The sequence below is a fragment of the Culex pipiens genome, chromosome 2, assembly GCF_016801865.2.
Source record: "Culex pipiens pallens isolate TS chromosome 2, TS_CPP_V2, whole genome shotgun sequence".
In the NCBI taxonomy this organism is placed as follows: domain Eukaryota; kingdom Metazoa; phylum Arthropoda; class Insecta; order Diptera; family Culicidae; genus Culex; species Culex pipiens.
In genome coordinates, this window is record NC_068938.1 from 195,469,684 (window position 1) to 195,476,472 (window position 6,789).

The window sequence follows — 6,789 nt, forward strand, 5'->3', positions numbered from 1 at the left end:
ATCAACAATATCATCATCCCTAACTTTTTTATTAATATATTGTATATAATTCATGTTTGTTTATGAAATATAACAGGCCAGTGATTCCCTAACATTAACTTAAAAACTTATTTAAAAAAAAAATCAGATACCTATCAACAGGTGTACCGAAAAAAAATTACCATTTGATAAAAAAAATATTTGAAGAAACTTTCCGAAAAAGTCAGAAATAAATTGATAGTCTGGCAACACTGTTTTTCGAAAACAGTGTTGCCAGATTTTCTAAATTGACTTTTGCCTTTTCGGAAAGTTTCTTAAAATAGTTTTCTAATAAAAATCAGAGGTTTTGAAATGAATTTTCAAAATTTTTGCCTCAAAACCCTATTAAACTAATTATGTAGATTTAATCTTTAAAACTTGCGGTTTTGTAATTTTTCGATTAACGTTATTTTCACTTGTTAGCACACCTCGTTGAAAAATTTGTTTGATAAATTTCACTCGACTCTATTCTTGAAATTTCAAACTCTCAAATTCGAACTTTTCTCACACTTTTGCAGCCTGCAAAGAAAGAAAATAAAAGAAAAAAAAATAATATTAAACGCCAACACACACTTTCACCATCATTTATTCAAAACTAATAAATTCGCAAGATTTAGGCGAAAACCGCACAACAAATGTTTATGAAAATCCGCACGACGAGGACGACGACTTTATTGGAAACGTGCTCTCCCGTCAACCAAATGCCGAAAAAAAACGGTGAGAATCAAGCAAAAGAAATGCGGGTCATCCCGTCGGCCACGGTCACGTGCGGTTAACCGCCAGGGAGGAGGACGCCCGAGGGAGTGCCCGAGCAGACGGAAATAACTTGGGAAGGTCAGTTTTTGATATTGTGAGAAGATCAAAATCCGTTATTGGGATGATCGGATTAGTTGTTAAAATAACAAATTTCCATAACAAAGATTTGTTCGAAAAATAACTCAAATTGTTATTGCTCTGTTATTACAATAACATACTAATAACAAAGAGTCCAGAACTATAGAATAACAAGATTAGTTATTCTGAGCGAAATATGGGGAGCACCCAAATAACAAAAACTGTTATTATTATGGATTGATTGCATAACAAAAAGTGTTATTGTATCCGTCAAAATCCGTAATCTCTCATACTCCTCTGGTTTTTCGATACAATCAGATTGATTATTTTTGCCGATCAATGTTGAAGTCCAACCTAAAAATAAAGAAAAATTATCACAAAGTGTCTTATTCTTTTTCTTGAAAAATTAAGGCACTTATCTGAAGAATATCATTAAAGTGATAAGCATCGCCACAGGAAGAATTTCTGATAATAAATGGAGCGTTGTGGTCGTTAACTCGAGTTTCCAATATGCAGCCTTCATCGACTCCAAGACCGTAACCTGCAATAAAAAAATATTTAAATATTTTAAACCAAATATTACATATACCAACAAAATATAGAGCAAACCAAAATGTCGGCTTTGATTTAGGCGAAAAAGTTGACAAATTTTGTTCAAATAAAAGTTTCAACAAAATGAAATATACATAACAAAATAATGTTAGGTTCTCTAAGAAGTATATAAAATTTCATAATAAATAATCATTCAAATTACTCAGATTCCTTGTAAAATCAATATAGGAGATAATACTTGCAAAGGCATATTTCATACACTATTTTCCCTTTGAAAATGCGATTTTTTTACTCTATAATAATAGTTACCTGTTGGATACAACTATTTGGGACGAAATAAACATTTTTGTTCTAATCGAACAAAAACTTATTTTTTACTATTTTTTCTCAAAACTTTTTTAAACCACCTCAGAAATTGACGTTTTATCCACAAAATAAGTTGCAAAAACTTACAGTTAAAAAAATTGTGCCTGAATGCACTCAAAAAGCCTGTTAAAAAGCGTAGTTAAAGGTTATTTTCAAATTAAGCAATACAAACTAAATGGGCCAATTTGGATTTGTGAATAAGCAGTCATGCCAAAAGGCCGTAGTGGGTTTGTAAACAAAGAGTGTATCCCTTTCATGCCAAATGTAAACATTATCAATAACGTGAGCAAGATACATTCTTTGTTTACAACCCCACTACACTCCTTTGGCATTGTTTTGCTCGATTTAACATGGCAGGATATGTTAAATGTAAACATGCACTGACGTGGACAGGATAGATTGCATGTTTACAAAATTAAAATCGTTAAGATTCAGAAAAGCCTAGGAGGATAAGCTGAAGAAGAACTTATAAGGTCAAACAGAAGGTGTAGGAGCAGGGGGGGGGGAGGAGGAGGAGGAGGAAGAAGAGAAGGGGGAGGAAAATCTACCGCTAAAAAAATAAGTTTACTTAACTGATTGCCCCGATTACCCAAGTTTGCTTCTGCTGGCTTGCAGGTCGTCCTCATCGCAACCGTTACAGGTTGCAGAATCATCTTTGGCTTCGGAACAGTCGGCATTCTGGACCGCTCCACCGTTAGCGTATTAAGCCTCCTCTTCTTTGAATCTGAAAAGAAATTCCCCGTCAATAAACAGCATTTGCAAAAGTTTGGAAACTTGGAAACACGAAAGTGTGTGAACAATCAAAAATAATGAAATAACTCTAGCACAACAATGTAATATGGCCAATGTCTAAGTGTAAACAAAGAGTATGTCCTGATCGTTCTTAATGTAAACATAAACTGACGTGAGCAGGTTAGCCGCTTTGTTTACACTTCGGCATTAGCCCATTTACATTGTTTTGCTTTCCGGATGAAGCACTTGTAAAACACAAAAAATTGCTCACCCTTTGACCAGGATCCTGCCGATTACTGAAGTTCCCCGAAATGATGGAACTGCCTCAGACCCCGATCAAAACTGAGGACATTCGTCCGACAGGTCCTGTCCTCTGTTTTGCTGCGAGGATTCGCTGTTGTGTCGCTTACAGCTGTGTTTTTTCCCCTCCAGCTGCAGCAATCTTCTCCTTGACGAAGAAAAACACAAAACTTTCGTCAAAAAGAACATTTTTCCCGATTATCGCGTTTTACCCTTTGCACATACACACACGACGGAACAACCGAAAAGGGATCCGGAAACGGAATTCGGTGCAAACTCGATCCACACGCGACGAACAACTGCAGATCTGGCGCACACGAAAAATAAACAACAGCCTGCCGCGACGACGAAAAAACAGTGCCTGCTGCGATCGCATTGTTGACGTTTACGTGTGAGAGGAGGGGGCGTCCATAAAAAACGTTTATGCATATTTGAGTTAGAAAATATAAAATTAATAGCTTTTAAATTGAAAACCAGTTCTCCCATAAATGAGTATCCTGCACATTCATATTTCTTTTTTCTTATGAAACAATTCGTTTTTTTTTTCAGAAAATTAAGTTCGAGATTAAGTTGGTACATATCCAGACTTTTTTTTGAAAAGGACCTATAAGCTATTGTCTTTCATATGTTTATAGGACCTAATCAAAAAAAGTCGAGATATTATCAAAACATTAGCAGAGAAACGTAATTTGGAGACGACCACTTTGGGCGGATTCCTTTTCCAAGCGTTCCCATTCCCACCTCACCACCCCCGGTTTAATGTAAACAAACCCTACACTCTAAAATCAGAAACAGTTGCAAATTGGAATTTACTCAGAAAATAATCCTTAATTCGGTACAAAGCTACTCATTATCAAGTTCAATAGTTTTGGGAATTGGTTTGAGAGTGCATTTTAAACAGTTTGTTTTGAACTTGGTTTGACGTTTTTTTTTTTTTTTTCTTCATAACTTATTTTTATTAGGTCCTTTTAGGTGCTGTGACCAGGTTAGGACCGAGGATCATTAGTACAAAAATAATAAATAGCAAAATAAAAACAGTAATTGAATAAGATGATTATTTTCTCGTGCCATGTGTCAGCAAGTGTGCGATCACGTCAATCTGTTCCTCGGGTGTCTTGCACTGGCTCAAGCGAACTCTGTATTCCCGGTAAATGGTCCACAGCTCCGACTCGCTGTACAGCTTCCGTTCACCTTGTTGCTCCTTCGGGGTTGCACCGGCGCCGGCGCCAGTATTTTCTCGACTTCTTCCTGCGGGACGAGGATGTTTATCTTCCGTCCCGACGGACGGCACCGCTCCAGGTAGCGGAGGAAAATCCGCCGCGGTGAACGCGGCTCCTGCCGGAGTCTGTTTGTCCTTCTTCCATGCTGGCGGCTTCGGCTTGGACGCCTGCTGCCTCGACTGGATGAACTGCGCACGTTTGGGACAGCTGCGGTCCAGACCCTCGTGGGATCCAGAGCAGTTGACACACTTCTTGGCTTGCGTTTCTTCTGCTTTGCACTTTTCCGTGCTGTGGGCACCCCCACAGCTGCTGCACCTTGGCTTGAGATGGCAGTTACTGGTTCCGTGACCGAACTGCAAGCAGTTCTTGCACTGGGTCACGTGCGGTTCTTTGTTCCGGTAGGCCACCCACCGGACGACGACTGGTCCCACTTTCTTTACCTTGCTACTCAACTCCTTGATACTGGTGTGCCCCTTGGGAAAAAGCACGATGAAAGGCGTCTCATCGATGGCGGGAAGCTGCTGCTTCCGCCTGATGGCGTGTACTGCCAAGACGTCCAGCTGATGTTCCGTCTTGAGCAGCTCCTTGATGTAATCCGGTTCCACGTTCGGGAGACCTCGCATTACTACCCGGTGCGGTCTCGCACTGCGCTTTCCGTGCGTGTAGAACTGCACCTTGTTCTTCTTCAGGTGAGCTTGCACCGTGTCGAAGTCGTCGCTCGAGAAGCACGTAATTTTGGTGCCGTACCGCGTCAGTTTGTGTTCCGGCTGGACATCACATGACGACATCACCTTCGCAAGGCGGGCGAAGCTCGTTTCTTTCACCACCAGCGGTGGCTGCTTCTTCTCCCCGGCCGACTTGCCGGTTGCTGGTACCACGGGGATGGTTTTTTCTGCTGCTGGGTTCGCATTGTTGTTGTTGTTGTTGCTCTCCTCCGCTAGCGGGCTGAACTTGTTGTTGCTGAGCAGTTTCTCCACATCGCCGTCGTTGCCGCCATCGCCGACGTTGATCTCCTCCTTAGCCTTCCTGCGGCGAACCTTGACCACGGGACGAAATTCGCCCCCGTCCTCTCCTCCTCCTTCGGAGTCTTCCACCTCCATGCCCGTCGCCGCCTGCGTCTTGGGTTGAAACCCGTCCGGTTTCTCCCACACACTTTTCCTCAAGGCCGCGTTCCAGTAGAACGTCCTTCCATTCTCAGCCCTGTGCTCCGTCCACTCACTCTCCACCGTCGCGGCCGCCGCCATGGCCGTCGGCGAAAGTTGACAAAACACCGTCAAAAACGCGCTAAGCTAGCTCGAAAGACGACCAAACCCAACGAAAGTTGAACAGGGAATGAACTTGGTTTGACGTTCCGAATAAAATTTCTTCTTCAAAAGTCTCTCTTGCTAGCGTCAAGCATCCCTAAGTTTCCTGCCGGAGAATTTTGTTCGAATTTTTGAGGTGGCGGGCGGCAACAGTTCCGCCGAGGAGTTTGGCGAAGAATGGACCATGTACGGGCCCGGCCCGAGTGCAAGGACATCGAGCCGCTGAAGCAGGATGACGACGAGAATCCGCTACAGCGAAAAGTTCAACGACGTGTTTTCCTACCTGATGGTGGTCATTTCCAAGCAGGAAAAGTCCCTGCGGGCGCTTGGGTTGAAACAGGATGCGGAAAAACTATACGGTATGACAGTACCAGCGGGACATTCTTAAGGCGTCGATAAGCTGGACTACTCTAGGACAATCCGAAGAATTATCAAGTTTGGTACTTTCGCGAGGTGATTGTCGAATGGTTGAACGATCCTTCAATGTAGCTGGATCTGACGGAGAACATCCTGAACACCGACGAGAAGAACTATCACGAATGGCCGCACCGCCGATCGGCCATCAAGAGTTAACGATTGTTTGAGGAAGAGCTGGTGTACGTGGACCGGTTGATTTCCGAGGACATGCGCAACAATTCGGCATGGAACGAACAGTACATTGTGGTGAAGCACACCGGATTAACACCGGAAGTCCTTGAGCGCAAGGTTGTGGAATTGTGGACACCCTTGGTTGATTAGAGATTTTTAGAATAAACAACGAAACTACGAAGCTGGTTAATAACGTCGATCCGGAGCAGAATATGGCCATGTCGCATAATCCTATGAGCATCGAAAGCGATTCAAAAACTGCTCTTTGGATCGAATATGAGTGAAAAATACCAAATAAAATCATAAAAGAACAAAAAAATACTGGTAGAACTATATTCACAATTACTTTTTTTATATTTTAATGTTACGAAAGTCCTATAAGCTATGAGATTCCCTATGTTCACAGGACCTTTCCAAATAAAACTCTAGATGAGTGTATAATAAATTTGTTGGTGAGGGCTTAACAAAGGATTTTTGTACGAAAATATTTTTCAAAAATCTACTTTCAATGTTGTGAAGTCTGCAAAAAATACTTTTGAGAAAGCTCGACAAATAATTAAACTAAGTCTTTGGCGATACAAACTGATGTACAAAAATGACTTTTTGGCGGGCATTCAGGGGATTGCTCCGGTGGGCATACAGAGCATAAATCCTAAATATGAGGTTGATTGGACGTAACAGGAGCTGGCGCTTTGCATTTGAATTTTAAATGGGAAAATCAAATAGCGTCTCGGGCGTCGCGAGGTACGACGCATATCTTCTTTAACGGGGCCGATTTTTTGAAAAAATATCAAACTTTGAAGGTCTGTACCGAGCTCTAGGGTGCTTCAAACTTACCAAAAAGATGCGTAAGGTTCTGGCCTACAGTGGTGCTG

At 41.8% G+C, this 6,789-nt stretch overlaps 1 long non-coding RNA gene and 1 pseudogene across 1 annotated transcript; one reads left to right on the top strand and one right to left on the bottom strand.

The window, feature by feature from the left end:
* Positions 1-1,139: 1,139 nt before the first annotated feature.
* LOC120422670 (uncharacterized) lies at positions 1,140-2,919 on the bottom strand. Its single transcript, XR_005606161.2, has 3 exons — positions 2,774-2,919; positions 2,344-2,494; positions 1,140-1,393 (listed from the first exon to the last, which is right to left on the bottom strand). It is a non-coding gene; the product is annotated as an uncharacterized LOC120422670 (long non-coding RNA).
* Positions 2,920-5,354: 2,435 nt separating this feature from the next.
* On the top strand, positions 5,355-6,103 carry LOC120422662 (protein farnesyltransferase/geranylgeranyltransferase type-1 subunit alpha-like; annotated as a pseudogene).
* Positions 6,104-6,789: the final 686 nt, after the last annotated feature.